The following is a 20,450-nucleotide window of genomic DNA, read 5'->3' as shown; positions in this document are numbered from 1 at the left end:
ACCCAGGTATATTATACTCTGGGGTATATTATGGCCTAGGCCAAATTATACCCCTCTAGGCCAAATCATACCCCCATGATAGTAATATTGTTGAGCGATATCCACATGAATTACACATTTTTTCCAACATTTTATTTGAAAACTGTAAACACATAGACTTTGATTGCTTCAACCAGAAAAAAAAACTTTAATAACCCTAACCCTATCCATAACCCTAACCTTATCCCTAACCCTAAAAATGCTTCAATTGATCAAATTGAGATTCTTATTTCCATTTATACGTTTTTTAGATATCGATTGAAGTGCGTTTGAACTTTCACATGGGGCATATTCTGGCCTGAAGGGGTATGGTCTGTCCCAGTCTAGTTTAAACCCCCGGGTATAGTTTGGCCTAGGACACTTTGTCCCCTCTGGCCCAAACAATACTCGGGTTTAATCGGGGCAGGGGTTATTTTAGCCTGTTACAGCGGGAACCACCACATACCGCTGCACCTCCAGTTCTAATAAAATTGCTCAAAAATAACATTTGGTCACGTGTCGCATCTGCACAGAGTTTCTGATATAAGCATTGTACATTTTTTTACAATTGAAGACTAAATATCATTCATTTGTTTTCTAATAGAATATTAATTTTAAAAAGTTATAGTTGATGCACGGCAATTCCAGTGCCAAAACAGATGCTGGATATAAGCACAACCTAATCGTGGTGGGCTTATAACCAAAGTATGCCTTCTGCCCAACAAAAGTAATGTAAAAATGTGTTTCTTGTATCAGAACTGTGCTTTTATAAGCTTCGACTGCACCTTGAATTAGTAGGAGTCAAGTCATGCTGAACCTCCGCTTATGACCAATGGTGGAAATATGATAATCCAGTGATTGGATCTAAAGTCTCCTGCATATCAAACACGTACAATATAGCTATTGTACCACAACATTGGTTTGCAGTTATTGATGACAGCGCTTTGTGTAACAACAATTACATTCCAAGTTCCATTTAAAACTCTCGCTGTCAGAGAGCAGCCCGAGATGTCATGGCACTACTTCACCTCAATAAGCCTCTTGTACCCACGAATTGAAAACCATTGATTTTCCCACAAAGGTCAATTCAGCTTTTTTGCAGAGCTGGTATATTCCAAATGTAATCTCACGAAGTTTCATTGTGCAGTTATTGGAGGCCAGGCTAAGACCATTAACACGCTACACTCAACCGGGTTAAGTCGTGGGAGGCTGCTTGGATTTTGAACCCAGAATCTCAGCATTACTGCTGGCTCGGTGCTCTGGTATTGTTCTCACCTCCTGAGCCACCCGACCACCTCAATAACGAGCTAAATGAATTTTATTTGCACAGGTTAAGTACTGATCACGTGGTCAAAACAACCTATTTTAGATGCAAGTGGACATGTCCAAAGGTATAGCCAGTTTGCCTGGTTGTCCTTTATTGGACCAAGCTTAAGGGATAAATAAACTGAATTGAATTCTGTCGTCAATTTTCCCAAATGACATTGGACAGGACTTCTTAAGAAAAAAATTCCACTTGGTTATCTTTTCGTTAATGTAAACAATATATGGTTATTGCTGACCACATGAGTTCACGCCTTGTCAAACCTAATGTGTGAGTGTAAATGTAGCCGAGGTGGTAAATTTTACACAGATGGCCCTCATAAACTAAGCTAGTCTTATGCATCAGCACATACTATCATTCTTTAACAGACCATTTTACATAACAGATCTGCCATTTGGCGTTAATATTACAATAGAATTGTTTGCATGTTCCAATACTGATTTGCTTATTATTTCGAGAATTATACACACTTTTACGTGGAATGGGAATTTTCCAGGTGTCATAATTTAGCATATCATACTTGTTGGTATGTATGTGGTTTTGAAATAAAGGAATTTCTTGGACTTCACTTGCATTACCTTTATTTTAATTGACCTAAAAAAATATATGAGACGTGTATTCATAAAATATATTTTAGTTAGATTCCTGTGAAAATGTATTGTGCAAATATCTTCGTACAATCAAGACAAAAACCAACGTGTGTGCCCTCGACTGGTCACCTCTCCGACACAATATGCATTTGTAATGACGTGTAATTTGAGTTTAAGCATGCAGGATAGAGTGTAGAAAATGGTTTGATATCGTAAATATATTTTGGGTTAAATTCACAAGTGCGGTAAAAACTAACACAATTTAATGGAAATAATCGTACAGTCAACCCGTCTCAATCTGTGGGGTTTATGTTCTTGAAAATGCTCGCTAATGGAGAATTCGCGAATGCAGAAACTTTGTTTCAATGAGAAATGTAGGGTTATGTTCCTTGTACGAGTAAACATAGGGGGGAAATGGTAAATATTTATTAATGACTACAATAAATAATGATGAAGAACAATGTGTTTTATTACCTTTGATTATCATGATTTGACAACGATGGAGGTGGTCGTGGTGGTGAGGAATTCAGGAGGATAATTCCTCGGGAGATGCAGGTGTTGATAGCAACACACAGTTATTCTAGCACTCTGGCGAGTATGAGCCGTAACACTTTCCCTGATTGCATTTGCGTGCTTTTTAATGATCCCACAGTCGACTCGTTTGGTATAAACGAGTACATATAAAGTAAACGTGTAATGAGCGACTTCCGCGACACGTCGTGTAGAGGGTACTTCTTTATTTCTGACACTGGGCACAACAGGCCAACACTTGTTCTTCCTCACACTGAGTATAACTCTAGGTATTAACACATCTACTGGCTACACACACAGCCGATCACTTGGCGTCGTCCCATTGCCCTCACTCGGCCATGCCGCTCACTGGCGGCGTGAAGATGACCGCGATGGAAACCACGCAGGAGATCTTCCACATGACCGGACGACGAAGAGAGATGCCAACGAGACGCAGCCAGGACCCAGGACCCCACACACGAGCCCCGAGCCCTGGGTCCACTCCCCCTTATATCCCCCCAGGCGTGGCTAGGCCCCGCCTCTGGCCATGCCCTCTCGTGGAACTCTTGGAGCAGGTTCCCGGAGTATCTTGGCTAACCCCACCTGTTACCTTTGCCCCAGATACACCTCCTTTTCTGATTGGTTGGTACGTAACCGTGCCCATACCCGTGATTCCCTTTCTGGCCAGCAGGTGACACCCTGTCATTACACATCCACAATAGCGAGTTCAGAGCAGGATTACTGTGAGACTGAGTACGAAGTGGGTAGCCAAGGTTGCGTGTCTCATCTTCTGAGACAGTTTAAAATGTAACAACATTCTGCGCGCACCTCCCCTGTATTGGTGGTCTGACACTACATACACCCATGTACACTGGAGTCTGGCAGGTCGTGAATTGCGAATTAATACACATTTAGGAACTCGTGAATATTAGAATCTGGCAAATCCAAAACTCATGCTGTAATGATACAGAGCGTATTATACTGTTGAGAATATATTAAAAGCACGTGGTTATTTCGTTAAAGAGAAACAATATATGTAAAGATAACATACATGAGCAATGCTTCCTTCACATTTCCGTCTCTACATAATACAAATAAAAGTGTTTATTGAGCAACCCATCAGCTGCACGGCTTTCTGGGAGTGCATAATTTCAGCAGTATTAATCCAAGACAAACTTTGGGATCGGTTTTGACATGCAGCGTCTCATTAGCAGGGTCAGCAGACAAGGACCCTCTCTTTATACTTTGAGGTCCCAGTTCGACGCAAACTGATATAACTCTTAACTCCAGATAGTAATTAGCATCGTTGTGAAACACAATGTCTTGATTATTTATGTTGTTGTTCACATTATCCACAACCACTGGATTGATTATTCGTGTCGTGATGTGAATGAGGGAGATCTTCCCTGTGTAGAGATGATAGCTACTCACTATGCGGTAACCTGTAGTGCCACTGTGTGTCAAAGGGGCGCTGCTACGTTACCTCTCTGGGGAAAACGGCCGGGGTTAAGGAGAGGTAAGAGCGGATCAAAAACGCAGATTCCCGCCAGACAAACGGCCGGGGTCAGACGCGGTAAAAGAGGATCAAAACGACAGATTGGGAAGAACCAATCAGGGCTCCACGAGGGAGCGTGGGATTGGACAGAGCCAGCCATGAACTGGTATAAAAGGGCAAGCGCTGAGAACGCGAGGCAGTTCTCCCTACATGAAGACCGAAACCCGGGCTGAATATAGCAAGGACCCTGGACCAGGCCTTGCAGCCCTTCTAAGGGCTGAGGCTCAGAGTTACCAGTGGTCAGAGGAGAATAGGTCCTGGATAGGCAGGACCCTGGAACCCAGCCTTGCAGCCCTTCTAAGGGCTGGGGCTCAGCGTGACCAGTGGTCAGGGACCCACCGAGCCAGCGGTGGGTCAGTTAGCCTCCCTTAGGTTCCAGCCGGAGGACGCTAGGTTAGCGGGTAGACTTGTGTGTAGTTCCCGCCAAGTCCAGAGGCTGTACCTCCTTAGGTTAGCGGGTATACTTGTGCGTAATTCTAGATTTGAAGCTTTCGTGACTGCAAGGAATCATCTTCTTAGGTTTTTTCGGTAAAGTCACGTAGGTAAAACATCAAAATGAATGAAAATAAAATAAAATAAAAACAAAAATCACGACGTTTCGGAGGCAACACAAGTCTCCGTCATCAGGTGGGACCGTCACAGCCAGATTAGCTGCATCAAGTGAGGCAATGATTCAAGATATAATCCCTTAAAATATACAAACACAGACATAATTTCAACCGTGATGATGGGTACAAACTTAGTAATCATTGGAAAGATGTTATCAACCACGCAAAAAAGACTTAATTACAATTTTTTGGACCATCTTATCTGACAGGCACTATTTTACTTTACTTTACCGAGTGTTAACATCCCCAGTTATTTTTTAACAGTACTCTCTTCATTGTTCAGCCAGCATTGGTATAAACATGGGCATTTTCGTTCTTTTGTCTATCATGTGTATTAGAGCTTCCCTCCCCCTCTCTGTCCATTGTGTTGGCGTGTGCGGCAGTTGGCCGCTTGCGCACAATCGCTCCATTGTGTTGACGTGTGCAGTAATTAGCCGCTTGCGCACAATCGCTTCCACGCCGTCGCCCACCCTTTTGGCCTCGCCCCCCTCCCTCCCGATACGTTCCATTCATTGGCTAACATAGTCTGATGAGCTCCCCCCTCCCTCTCCTCCCACCTCAACTCGCTTTTAAGGGATTATATCTTGAATCATTGCCTCACTTGATGCAGCTAATCTGGCTGTGACGGTCCCACCTGATGACGGAGACTTGTGTTGCCTCCGAAACGTCGTGATTTTTGTTTTTATTTTATTTTATTTTCATTCATTTTGATGTTTTACCTACGTGACTTTACCGAAAAAACCTAAGAAGATACTTGTGCGTAGTTCCCACCAAGCCCGGAGGCTGTACCTCCTTAGGTTAAAAATGATGCTCAGACTACAGCGACAACGGGGATCATTGCGACGGTGGAGAACCTTAGTGACGGTCTGGGCTCTTTCCACCAGAAAATGCCACCAGAGAATGGGGCTACAGGGTTCCTGCTTCGTGTTAAGATGGACACTTTGCTCGGAACTGTGTTCTGTCTCTGATGAACCGACGTTAAACATCGGTCACCCTCAGTGAGTGTGTCATTCAAGGGGAGGAAGGTGTTTGGCCCACACAGAGGGTGGAGAGCTGGAGGACAAGGATGCCAGAAGATGGGGACCAGCAGGTGTCAGCTGTTGATGGAAGTGCAGCAGGTGTCAGCTGTTGATGGAAGCTGGTGGCTGCAGTATCAGGGGTGACATCGCTGGTCCGGGGCCAGCTGGAGGGGCAAGAGACAAAGATCTTGCTGGAGTCATTGGTGGAGGCCATGCATTGTCAATGACTGGGTATCTTCACCGAGCAACTGCTGCCTCCCAACCTAGAGCTGCACACCACTACAGGTTTACCAAAAGATATTCCGAAACCAGCTGATCATTGTTTAAATAACACTTACTTCTTATGGAGAGGTGATTTCTTTAAACAAAGAAAAGGAACCGCAATGGGCTCCTTTATCTCCTGCTATAGCAAATCTGTACATGGAGAACTTTGAAACAAGAGTACTTGCCCCGAATACATTAAAACAATCCTTTTGGCTTAGATATGTTGATTACACTTTGGTTGTCTGGCCACATGGTAAAGATGTACTTAATAATTTTCTAAATCATCTCAATGCATAAAACCTGGCTATCCAGTTCACCATTGAAATGGAGGTGAATAACAGACTCCCGTTCCTAGATATTTTGCTGGGACATGGTCTTAATGGCAAAATAACACACAGCATTTACCGAAAGCAAACGCACAATGATGCCTATCTGAATGCAGATTCACATCATCACCCAGCTCAGAAATCCTCTCTTATCAAAACACTCTTACATCGGGCAAAAACAGTATCAGATGGTGAGAGTCTCGTGAGAGAGATTAAACATGTTAAAGAAGCACTAAGACCGAATGGCTACAATAATACTCAAATTAACAAATCACTGAAGGCCAAATCACGAACGCAAAGCAACACTGCTGAAAGCGATAACATTGTTCAAACATTTAAAATACCATACATCTCAGGAGTAACTGACAAATTAGCCCGGGTTTTGCAAAAGCAAAACATTAAAGTAATATTTGGTACAGTACACAACATTCAAAAACTGGTATCTGGCACTAAAGACGAATTGCCTAAATTATCAACAGAAGGTGCATTTCGGATTAATTGTTCATGTGGCAGATGCTATATTGGACAGACGGGACGCAACATCAGCGTAAGACGTAAAGAACACCAATGAAACATTAAATTATCTCAAACACAACTGTCGGCAGTGGCAGAGCATGCTTGTCAACAATGACACTGAATTGATTTTGATAACGTTGAAGTATTGTTTAAAACTAATTATTACTGGCCGAATAATTAGATAATCCATTGAAATTGAAACAGAAATAACTTCAATTGCTCTGACAGCTACAGGCTAAGTGTGGCCTGGAAGCGTATTATTAAACAATACAATTACAATCTTATATATAAAAGTCTCCGTGCGCTCGCGCTTGCGGGGGATTTGGCTCTCGGACGGTGGGGTTTAAGACCGAAATAATTTGCCAGGCGGCACGCTCTAAGCCCCGCGGTGGGAATAGGCTATTCCGTTTTCCCGTCCGTAGACGTTAAAGTAGTTCAATTAACACATTTGTGCCGTTAATATTATTCATTATTTACTTATTGCACGACATCGACCGTACCAAGTGACGCCAATTGCGTGGGGGGGGGGCAGACCCTGCCAAGTCATGTGCGTACGCTCCAGCTCACGGGAGACATTTTATTTTACGCGTTTTACAGCCAACACATACACACATCACGCTGCGGATATTTATTCACAGTGTCATGTCCTTTTCGCCCCCCCCTCCCCCCCACACGATGCATTCAGTTTATACTACAGACTCCGTAGATAATATTTTACTGCTTACATAGCATTATTCTTGCACGGGCGGCGGATTTTGGGGCGGGAGGGTAGCGGCCCAGCCCCTAGCCTGGCAACGTGCCAACTCCGCCGCCTCGCCAATATAGGCCAGGACGGGGGCTATGCATCGCACAAGGCCTCAACACGCCTATGGTAAGTACAAATTTCATTGCTTCTTACGCTAACAACTCAAGTCCATTGTTTATTATTGTTAAACACATTAGTTGACAAATATTACTATAATAATGTTTGTGTGCAGATAAGAACTCACGTTGATTGCTTACTATTATCAAACATACGTTGGGAGAAATTACAATAATGCTTGTGTGCACAAAACTCTTCATTTTTAGGTTGCTAAATGTTGCCTTTTTTGCTGCGCTTTTATGACGCTGCGACGGTTTGCCAGTCTGTGATCTGGCCATGAACGTACATGTGTATGTGTGTGTGAGTCCATATGTGTATGTGTTAGTCCACATGTGTTTGTAAGTCTATACATGTGTGTGTCACTCGATGTGTGTAAGTCAATGTGTTTGTGTGAGTCCATATGTGTGTGTTCATCCATGTCTGTGTATCTCAAGTAGATGTCTGTGTCTCACATGTGTATGTGTGTGTGTCTTAGTCCATATGTGTGTGAGTAAGTACATATGTGCGTTTACGTCAATGTGTTTGTGAGTCCACGTATGTCTGTGTGTGAGTCGCTGTATGTGTGTACGTCCATATGTGTGTGTAACTCCATGTATGTGTATCTCAAGTGGATGTCTACGTGTGTGTCAGTCCATATGTGTGTGTATCTAAGTCGATGTGTTTGTGTGTGTGTGTTAGTTGCTGTGTGTGCATGCCTCCATGTTAGTCAGTGTAAGTCCAATTTTTTTGCATGTCTGTAGGCCCATGTGTACGTCTTAGTCCATGTGTGTGATTTATTTACCTGCTCAAGGCCTATGATGCCATCAGTAGGCCTGGCCCCTGGGTTGTTCTTCGTGCTTTCCGAGTCCCTTAAACTTTGCTCACGATCCTTAAGGACCTTAATGATGGTGAGCGGCCCGCGTCAAACTACATGGCCGTCAGTCAGAGCTATTCCCTCTACACCTTGGGGTGTGACAGGGATGTCCTCTGGCTCCACATTATTTAACATATCTTTTGACCACGTAGTTCGTGAAGCCTTCAGTAGCTGTACCCGAGGAATTACCATATGGTGTAGATACAATGGGAGGCTGATGGATGCCTGGGTGCAGTCAACGGATGCCTCCCTATTGCTCAACCATGTTATGTATGCCGATGCTCTGGTGATTGCTGCTCACTGCTGCTGAACCTGGAGCTTGCCACTAAGAGGTGGGGCCTTACCATCAGCCCCACCGAAACTAAGCACCTGCCTGGGTATTTTGTACCATCGAACAATCCACCCCCACAGCTCACAATTCGTGATGCGGCAGTTGTGGAGAGATTGCCGAGATTCCCATACCTGGCCAGTGTGCTCATGACCGGCTCCGGTTTAACAGTAGAGGTCTCACTCCAAATCAGTTGAGCGCCATTATCTTTTCATTATCTGCGTTACGCTGTGTGGAAGCTACCTGGTCTCTCACTCCGCATGAAGCTCCAGGTCTTCTCGGCCACGGTAATTCCCTCCCTTCTATACGCTTGCGAAACGTGCGTCCCCCTAATGGAACATCTTCGCCGGTTAGAAACATTTAGGGTGGCCTGCTAACGATCCATCCTGGGTTTAACCATATATGTGTGTGTGCGTCTAAGTCGATGTGTTTCTATGTGTGTGGGTCAATGTCTGTGTGTAAGTCCATGTGTGTGTCTGCCTTTTTCAACCGAGCAACGCCGGGTACTTACCGCTAGTTTAACATATATTTGGAGCACGTAGTTTGTGAAGCCTTCAATGGGAATTCTTCCGGTACCATCTCGTACAGATACAATGGGAGGCTGATCGATCCCCGGGTGCGGTCATTCCCTCCCTTATCTACGCTTCTAAAACCTGGACCCCCCTAATGGAACATCTTCGCCGGTGAGAAACATTTACGATCCATCCTGGGTTGAACCATGCTGCATTGTGTGAGGAGCTTATAAATCCTTGAAAGATGTAGACAAAGTCCCATCGGTGAGCTCCTCCGGCAGGCGCGGCTGCATTGCCTGAGTCATGTAGCCCGCATGCCCAGCCACCGCATGCCTAAACAGTTTTTGTTCGGCCGCATCGAGCGGGCTAAATGGCCGTGGCACGGGCTGGAGAAGAGATGGAGTGATGTGGTACAGGAGGACGAGGAGCTAAGTGGACTTGCCGATGACTGGTACCAGCCGTGTCAAGATCGGCCTCTGTGGAGGAGGCTCCTGAAGGGGGCTAGTGGGCAGTTGGAGGCAATCGCCCTCCAACAACAAGGGAGGGCGGAGGAGCGATGCTCACAACAATGAGCGGAGTGCCGGGTGACTAAAGCACAGCAAGTTGCCACAATAGGGGCCACAGGTGGTGCATCAGCCAGTCGTCTCAGTCAGTTGACCTGTGCCATCTGGGTTTGCCCCGTGACCTCCTGCCAGCGGGCGTTCGACACTTCACGTGGCCTCAAGGTGCGCATAGCCTGGCACAAGCATTGTCGTGACGTCACCGCCACTTAGTGGTGAATGGCGGTTGTTGTTGTTCAGTCTATGTATGTGTCAGTGCATTTGTGTGTGTAACTCTATGTGTGTGTCAGTCCATTTATGTGTGTAACTACATGTGTGTGTCTGCCTTTTTCGCCCGGGCGACGCTGGGTACTTACCGCTAGTACCCTATATAATCGCTTGTCACAAATAGCTCTCTCTACTCACTACAGTAATTTTGCTGTGGCTGTTCCACCAGATGACGGAAGCTTGTGTTGCCTCCGAAACGTCATGATTTAATTTAGTTATTTTTTTTCATCTACGTGACTTTACCGAAAGAACCAAAGAGTACTTGGATACAATTCTCAAAAAAGTGATCCTCAAACACTTTATAATCTATCTACATTTCCGCTTCTCCATTCAGCCTCCAAACCCCCTCGCCCTATTTTTGCTCTGCCGGGGATAGCACGTGGCTGCCGTATGCAACGACTCTTTCCACTCCATCAATTTTCTGCGACAAAACAGCACCTATGCCCGTATCACTGGTATCGGTGTCCAGAATAAACATCTCTCCAAAATTCGGATATCCGAGCGTCGGTACGTCTGCTAAAGCGTCCCGCAGCGTTTCAAATGAACGCTGTTTCTCGTCACCCCATAGGAACGTTTTACCCTTTGCGGTCAGTGTATGCAGTGGCCTCGCAATTGTGGCAAAATCCTTGACAAATCGACGGCAGCATGACGCAAATCCCACGAAGCTACGCACCTCCGACACCGTTTTTCGGCACTGGCCACGTGCGTACACAACTCGTTTTCTCCGGGTCAGTGGCGACTCCCGCCGCGCTGACAACATGACCCAAATACTTGACAGACGTTCTCAACAAATTGCATTTTTGGGGTTTAAATTTCAAAGTGGCGTCCCGTACCCAGCCAAACACAGCTCGCAACCGTTGCAAATGCCCCTCAAAATCAATCTTAATTTTAGTGTGTCCTTCTCCTGATTTTCAGGCTTGCTTGCCGTGCCATCGCATTCGCAGCACCACGTCTGTTGACCACTCATTGATATGCTAATTTTTTCTCTAACCCTCCTCCCTCTCTCTGCCTCCGCCCCCCCCTCTGTCTATTTAAGGCCACCACACAGAGACGATCACCCCTCTCTGTTACCTGTGTTGCTCTCGCTATGTATGTTGGTGATATCTGTCTGCTAATATGTCTGTCTATAGTTTTCTGGTTAGATTTTATGTCGCTATTTCATTATACCTTATGATGATTGCTTGTGTTGCAATCGAAACGTCGTATTCTATTATTTAATTTAATTTATTATTTTATCTTTAGACGTAACTTAACCGAAAGAAACAAATAATAACCCCTCAAAATCCTTACTGAACACAATGACGTCGTCAATATCAAACATGACTCCCACTGCAATCCGGACAATACGAGTTCCATTAATCGTTGAAAGGTGGCTGGCGCGGAGTTCAGCCCCATTGGAAGCACGTTAAAATGAAGAATCCCTGCGGCGTTCGAAAGGCCATCTTTGGCTTAGATTCTTCGTCCAGAGGCAATTGCCAAAAGCCAGACAAGAGATCAAGAGTAGAAAAAAATTTCGCGCTGGACAAGGCGTCCAATAAGTCATCAATGCACGGGAGCGGGTACACATCCGCCACCGAAATCTTATTTAGTTTACGATAATCAACACAAAATCGCAGCAAATCATCACGTTTTTCAACCAGTACAATTGGAGCCTCCGACGGGGTGGAAGACAATATTCTGTTGCAAAATTTAGTCCTCCGTTTTCCGAATACAATCCTTCTCCAGCGGGCTCACACGGTGAGAATTTAAGCAAATCAGAGATGCATCTCTAGTATCAATGTGATGTCTCAATAGAGACATGCGACCGACATCATATTTCCCCGAGCTAAATACCTTCTTAAATTCCAAAAGCAGATTACGAAGACGCGACCGCTCAGATGTCAAATCATCATTACATTCATGCAAATCCCGGAACCAGCCCGGTTCCTCACCACTCTGTGGCAGCGCATTTCCTTCCCCCGCTGCCAAGCACGCACCCCCATCCGAGTTCTGTGCAGCCGACGCGTGCGCTAACATAGTCCCTTCCTGAATAACAACCGACTCGTGCCCTGTATTAACAATCTGAATAAACGGTTCGCAATTTGCCGGCACCATCGTTAAAGCATCGACCAAGGGCGTCCGTGTCATGGCGTTTGACGGCGTCAACAATATACCTTCCCCCAGGTTTTCCAATGGCAGGCCCTTTTTCAAGCGCAACGGCACGAGCATCTGCGTTGCAGGCGGAACACGCACTGTGCGACTAACCACCGCCTGCACCACGGCATTTACATGAGCAAATTTAGATGGAGTTCACAAAAATTTAAGGCATTTCCCCGATGGCGATTCCAAACGTCCCTTCTCTATTGAGATCTTAATCGGCATCCTTTGCAAAAAATCTGTGCCCAACAAACATGGCACGGCCAGAACAGTCGAAACTAAAATATATCCCGTTACACACACCTTCCCAACTTGAATTGTTGCAAGCACACGACCCAAAATTCCCAAACTGCCCCCATTTGCCACTATACACGGGCCATCCACTGGTTCCAAAGCCTGGGGCGAGGTCGGCAATGAACGAAAAGTTTGCAAAGAAATTAGGGTCGCTGAAGCCCCCGTATCGACAATTACTCTAATCTGTACCCCTTGAACAAGCACCATCACATCCGACGAACCCGGCGTGGCACCCAAAACACGATGAGCCAACGCACCCCATACAGCATTACCGTGTGAATCGTACAAAGGGGAATTTACAGTGTGTGGTGTCGCGGATGGGTGATGTGAAGGATACGGCCGTGTATTAAATGTGTCGCCTATTGGTCCCGGAATGGGGAGAATCCGCAGTTGTCGTCTCCCGACATCCTCGGAAAGATGCCTCTCCGTCTCCAGCAGTCCCGTGCGAAGTGTCCTCGACGCCCGCACTCATAGCTCGTCTGCGGGGTGTCATCCCCGTACGTCTCGGGGCGGCGAGGCAGGCTCGCGAGCGGCCGTGCGGCCGCTGCTGCCAGCGACCCCGTTTCCTCCAACTCCGACGGGCCCCCGGCCGCTCCGGCGCACACCACCAGAGACTGTGCCATCACCGCCGCTGGTTCGTCGCGAAGATCCAGGTTGGCCTGGATGTTCCTGGCGATCTGCAAAGACGACCCGTCGTCGTTGTTGTTGCTGAGAAGTGAAAGGACGACCCGTACTCCGCCATCAGCAACATCTTCTCCTGGGCCATGGAGTCAAGGGTGGCATGGTCCATCGCCGGGTAAGCCACTTGGCCGAGGGTCAACAGTGCCCTGCGGTACGCGAGGGGAGATTCCGTCTCCGCCCGCTTCCTCAACTGAAACTTGCTCTTGGCTCGTAAATGTCTTGTATTGCCGTAATGCCTCCGTCAATGATTAGCGAACTTCCACAGAGAAGCCGTAGAACGCCGCCAGTGCATCGTCATCCAGGGCCGTCAGTAGGGCCCGTAACCCATCACCTTCTGTCCACCCGAGCGACTCATACGCTGCACGAAACCGTCGTGTAAATGCCGTCTAGTCGCCAACTTTCGCCTCAAAACATCCCACGTGCAGCCGGCGTCGTGAGCCTGGAGTAGGCGACCCCGGTTCCTCATTAGTGTCCGGCTCCGCTCCTGGCATAGCGGGAGACATAGCTGCGCCATCGGCCACCGCTGGTGTCGCGAGCTCGTGCGGCGGCTGATCCGATCCCGTCGGCGCCTCCCGTATCGTTAGCATGAATCGTTCGAACTCCTTTGCAAGCGCCGTCATCCTGGCCTCCCACTCAGCCATCGCAGCCCTCCATACGTGAGGCGGGCTTGGTTCGTCATCGTCGTCCGGGTCGTCCTCCTCCCGCGGAGGCGCCCAACCATCCAGGTCCATCGGGGGAGCGACAGCCTCCAGCCCCAACGGGGGTATCATGTCTGCATGCCGACAAGCCCGCCGGTACATTCTTCTTCTTAGCGACTTTCTTTGACATGTCGGCACGGTTTTTTAATCACTTCTGACGCCAGTTGTAGTGCTCGACTTGACACGACAGCTTCTTGCTTTTCTCTCTCACTTTATTTCGCTTATACCGATGAACATTCCTCCAGCTAGCACCAATCAACATTCCTCCAGCTAACATCTATCAACATTCCTCGTCCGCGCTCTCCGCTCGCTCGCCGCGTTCCGCCAGCCTCGCTCGCTCCGCGTCTCTCCGTCGACTCTCCTCTCCACTCTCCTGTCACAGTTGAGCCGCTTTTTATCGGCTCCACCGTCACACTCAGCCGTATCTCTATCAGCTTCTCCGCCACACCCCAGCCGCTTTCTGCTGGCTTCGCCATCACACTCCAGCCGCTTCTGCTGGCATCTCAGTTGCTACCTTACCTTATATCTTACCACTGCTACCCGATACTTCTCCACTGCTACCCTACACTTCTCCACTGCTACCCTACACTTCTCCACTGCTACCCTACACTTCTCCACTGCTACTAGCTCTGCTGCTTCAACTCCGCTTCTTCAACTCCAACATCCTCCGTCTCTTCCCAGGCGCGAACTCCCGTCTGCTCCAAAACCCCCTCTCTTCATCCCCGAGCCAATTAATCTTCAATTAATCTGAGGCATCCCCTGCGATGCCACTCGTCCCCAGCCCCCACTGGCACCTGCCATGTTTTTCCAGGCAATGCGGCGCCACTTAGCGACAACAACAACTTCTCAGCGCCCTGCGTCCTTAATCACCCCTTACCACCTGCTACTGTCCTCAGACAGCACGGCACCACCTTTGGATAACAACTCCCAGCCAATCAGTGCCCTGTGTCCTTAGTTGCCCCCTACTCGTCTCTGACCTTCTCCCTATGCCTAACGACAACAACACCCTCAACCTCGTTTGCGCCGACTGTACTCCGCGTGCGCGTACACCCACTCTCGCGTGTGGCGCATATTTTCCGGCACTACACACGTATCAACGTCAAGCTCTAAACATCTTTAAACGCCACCTTCACGTTACAATGAGTAAACTTTTTGTCACCACCTCGCCCATCGTGCGAGGAGTCGCCGTGGAGGACTCAGCGTCGCCAAGGGGACCGAGTGGGCGGCTGTCGACTCCGCGTCGCCATGGGGACCGAGCGGGGGACTGTTGAATCTGCTCGTCGCCATGGGCACCGAGCAAGCGGCTGCTGACTCTGCGCATCGCCATGGGGACCGAGCGAGTGGCTGTCGACTCCGCGTCGCCATGGGGACCGAGCGGGAGGCTGTCAACTCCGCGTCGCCGTGGGAGACTTCACACCTACGTGGCGGCGGTGCACATTTTGTAGAGAAGCTGGAAGGAAATAAAAATTGATTTGTGTTTTTGTGTGTGCATGGCAAAAGATGCGGGGGCTGATGCCCCCCTCCTCCTCTCCCCCCTCCTCCTCCGCCCCTTCTCGTCGGGCTGCCGCCGATCAAGTGATCGGCCTCCCCTCACCAGCATCTTCTCTGAGGGACATGGCTAGTGGCTGGCTCCCCATCGCCTGGAGTTATCCCACACACTCCCCACGTACACCACCACTATTGCGGAGGCGGCTGCATGCGCGCGTGTGCCCATACTGGTGCACGCTGCTCACCATGGCTCGCGCTAAAACCAGCCGTATGAATAAGCACGTGCCCCTCCCGTGGGATCGGCTTTAATCCGCTGTCCAAGCACGCAGGCGCAGGCACGGGCACACAGGCAAAACGACAGCTGGGTTGACGATAATGTACGCATGCCCCCACCGTTAATGCGATCGTCGCTACGTAAACACACTGCGTAAAATGCGCTATGTAAACACGCACGGGAGTATCAGCGATTGTTTATGATGGAATACACGCGCGCTTCACATGCCCGCACGCATTTGCATGACACCTATGCTCTCCCCACACACACTGAAATCACGCGGCTCCCCGGACATGGGAGTCGTTAATGAATTGCTACCCACGCTGGCTCACACACACACACACACACGCTCGAATTACACGCTACACCGACATTTTCCTCACACCCACAGAAATCACATCACACGGATCCTCTGTGCTAAAGTTTATTGATGGCGCCAATACACATTACCCGGACGAGGAATATTTCGCGAGGAGAGCCTAGCCTAACTCTGCCTAGGACCCCAGTTACACAAACGTTCTACCACGTATCTCGTAGCTGTACTCACAGCGTTGCACGGACGCTTTGAGAGTCGGAGGAAGAAGGACGAGCGAAACCCTCGCTTATCACTGCCTCGTAGCAGCACTCACTGGCATCACACGGATGCTGCGAGTGGCTCAAGGAGGCAGGATGGCAGGGAGGGGTCTGGATTACCCGGAGGTTGAAGACAACTGACTTTACCGTCCCGGGGCACCTATCTTTATTCTCTAAACTTCAAAGGCCCAGGGTGACATCATACCGCACAGCCAATAGGATGCTTACCCGTGCTCCTCGTCATCGTCCCTCTCCACCATCTCTACCGTGGCCTAATCCCCTCACTTCAAAGGCTCATGGTGGCATTGTACTGCGTAGCCAATCGCGTGCTCACCTGCGCTGTCTACATGGAGGGCCACGGGGTCTGCTGCTGCTTTTCTGGCCTAATATTCCACCCTCCGCCTCTCCCAGTGTCATGAGTAACTCATTGTGGTTGGCCCAGTGAACCTTTTCGTTCTGCGCCCATACAATCTTCGTGAGAATTATTTGATTATGTTTTATTTTTATTATTTTATTATTTCCATTCTACGTGACTTTACCGAAAAAACCAAGAAGATTAATCTTAAGCCAATTTAGGGGCACCGCAATGTAACCTGTCCTGTGAGGGTCGGCCAATCTCCTGGCACCGGGAAACCGTGGAACTCTACATCTAGGGGCCCTTCGGATTAAAACCCAATGTGCCAGGCAACCCTCTTTCAGGACACTACGTGGGTGCACTGTGTATGGGAGTGTGTTTAGTGTATGGGCCATTTGCAGAGTTGCTTCGTGGTCGTTGCACCACAAAGACGTGGTAAAGGCGTTTTAAAAAAAAAAGTCAAGTGAACAAAAGTGTTGCTAAAAACATATAAACAAGTATTGATTTAATATGCCGACATGTGTTTGTGCATTAAATAATCCTCCGCTGCATCGAAAAAAAGCAGTAAGATCGCGTTTATCTTAAACCTATGGGGACCAGTGCTAGATGAAGCTAGTGTGGGGACTGTAGCTGTTATAAAGGGGCCCTAAATAAAAAACACACAAATATTAAAACACTATTTCTTTACTTGTACAGTAAAGTTATTGGATGTTTTCATTTACTATTCGGCCAGATAATATGACAAATCGCTAAGCTTAAACACCCGTCGTTCATACAAGTTGAAGGCAGGATAGTACTATAGTAATAGAGCGAGTGCAGAATCACTGAACCGGAATTGATAGCTCGAAGGCATTTAGCGTGGGGCCCGTGAAAGTGCAGGCCTGTAGCATTTCTAGATACATTTGTAGCTACTTTTGCTACGAGGATGATCACTACAAGACTACAAATCAGCTAGTGTGTTGTGTCTCAGATGGGTTAAGTACGTCGCAGGATCGTGAGCAAAAGGAGTTGTGTCTTGGGGGAGGCCTTCATCCAGCAGTGGATCGATCATGGCTCGTGACGATCAGGACATGTGGCGATGCTGCGTTGGCAGTGGTGCACAATTGACAAACGCAACACTATTGTCTACAGTCAGATGATATTTTGTGCAATGACCCTTCGTAGCGCATAGAGAGGCCACAGAAATGGAGTTAATAACCAGGGTCGGAGACTGCACTTCGCACCATGGGGCCTAACCAGAATTATATTTAAAACAAGTTTTAAGATCACCAGGTTTTCTGATGGGCATACGAACGAAGTTAGCTCATCGCGGTGACAAGTCATGTTGTACCATGAGGGAAAGTGTTGTCGAATACAAGAAGTAAACTAGATTGGATAGGCTCGGTGTTAGCGAGCAATGGTCTAGCGAGCGTCCTTGCTTGGCCCAGCGAGACAGCGGTGTTGTTGTTGTGTTGTCGTGGTGTTGTTGTTGTGTTGTTGTGTTGAGCAGCTCACTGCCTGCTGCTCCTTGGCAGTGAAATGAGATGAGATGCAACTTGGGATACGACAGAAAACACTGAGTGGGATTCGTGGTGAAGGTGATGGCTGAGCGAGCCGTGCGGTTGATGGGGGTTGTGTCATACATAGTTTTTGTTTTTAATTATGTGGCGAGACGGCTACGTGAAGGAGACAATCTGCTTATTTGTGTTACAATGCGCACAGAGGTGAGTTTATTGCAGTTTTCAGTGCATCTTAATACTAAGTAAGTCCATTGCACCGTTTTGTGTATGAGGAGTTTTGTTAATGATTTATAATCTTGCATTTGAAGACAGGTGTTCACATTTATGCGTGACTAGCAGTGAGTACCCGGCGTTGCCCGGGCGAAAAAGGCAGACGCACACATGTGAGTTACACACACAAATCGAGTGACACACACACAAAGGGTTACACACACATATCGAATCACACATACATACATAGACTGAACAACAACAACCCCCATTCGCCAGTAAGTGACGGTGACATCACCACAACGCTTGTGCCAGGCTATGTGCACCTTGAGGCCACGTAAAGTGTCGAACGCCCGCTGGCAAGAGGTCAAGGGGCAGACCCAGATGGCACAGGTCGACTGACTGAGACGACTGGCTGATGCACCACCTGTGCCCCCTACTGTGGCAACTTGCTGTGCTTTAGCCACCCGGCGCTCCGCTCGTTGTTGTGAGCATCACTCCTCCGCCCTCCGTTGTTGTTGGAGAGCGACTGCCTCCAACTGCCCAGTAGCGTCCTTCAGGAGGCTCCTCCACAGAGGCCGATCTTGACTCGGCTGGTACCCGTCATCGGCAAGTCGACTCAGCTCCTCGTCTTCCTGTACCACATCAATCCATGTCTTCTCTAGCCCATGCCAGGCGGTTTAGCCCTCTAGATCCGGACGAACAAAAGATGTTTAGGCATGCGGTGTCTGGCCATGCGGGCTACATGACTCAGGCAACACAGCCTTACCTGGCGGAGGATCTCACCGATGGGACTTTGTCCACATCTTTCAAGGATTTGTGAGCTCCTTACACAATGCAGCCTGGTTAAATCCAGGATGGATCGTAGGTAGGACATCCTAAATGTTTATAACCGGTGAAGATGTTCCATTAGGGGGGCGCAAGCGTAGAGAAGGGAGGGAATGACCGTGGCCGAGAAGACCTGAAGCTTCGTGCGGAGTGATAGACCAAGTAGCTTCCACACAGTTTTACGCAACCAATGAAAAGATAATGTGGCTCGACTGATTCGGAGTGAGACCTCTGCTGTTAAACCGGAGCCGGTCATTAGCACACTGGCAAGGTATGGGAAACTCTCCACTGTCTCCACAACTGCCCCATCACCAATTGGGAGTTGTCGGGGTGGAGTGTCCGATGGTAGAAAATACCCAGGCAGGTGCTTAGTTTTGGTGGGGCTGATGCTAAAGCCTCACCTCTTGGTGGCAAGCTCCAGGTTCAGCAGCAGCACCTCGAACTCCTCCTCTGAGTGAGCAGCAATTAGCAGATCATCGGTATACATAACGTGGTTGAGCAATAGGGAGCCATCCCTTAACCGCACCCGGGCATCGTTCAGCCTCCCATTGTATCTGTACCAGATGGAAATTCTAGCGGTACAGCCATTGAAGGCTTCACGAACTACGTGGTCCAAATATATGTAAAATAATGTGGGAGCCAGAGGACATCCCTGTTGCACCCCAAGGTGTACAGGGAATGGCTCTGGCTCACGGCCACGTAGTTTGACGCGGGGCCGCTCACCATCATGAAGGTCCTTAAGGATGGTGAGCAGTGGGTGAGGGACTCGGAAAGCACGAAGAACAACCCAGAGGCCAAACCTACTGATGGTATCATAGGCCTTGAGCAGGTAAATAAAGCACGCACATGGACTAAGACGTACCCATGGGCCTACAGACACGCAAAGAAATGGACTTACACTGACTAACATGGATGCATGCACACACAGCAACTAACACACACGCACATGGACTCAGACACACACACACATATGGACTCACACACACAAACACATCGACTTAGACACACACACATATGGACTGGCACACACGTAGACATCCACTGAGATACACACACATGGAGTTACACACACATATGGACGTACACACATACAGCGACTCACACATACATATATAGAGTGACACACACATTGCCGTACACACACATACAGCGACTCACACACAGACATACGTGGACTCACACACACATTGACGTAAACGCACATATGTACTTACTCACACACATATGGACTAAGACACACACACATGGATTTAGACACACATAGACTGACACACACACAGCCCTACACACATACACATGTGA

The sequence above is a fragment of the Lampetra fluviatilis genome, chromosome 22 (assembly GCF_964198595.1).
Source record: "Lampetra fluviatilis chromosome 22, kcLamFluv1.1, whole genome shotgun sequence".
NCBI lineage: Eukaryota > Metazoa > Chordata > Hyperoartia > Petromyzontiformes > Petromyzontidae > Lampetra > Lampetra fluviatilis.
This window is presented reverse-complemented; position numbering follows the sequence as displayed.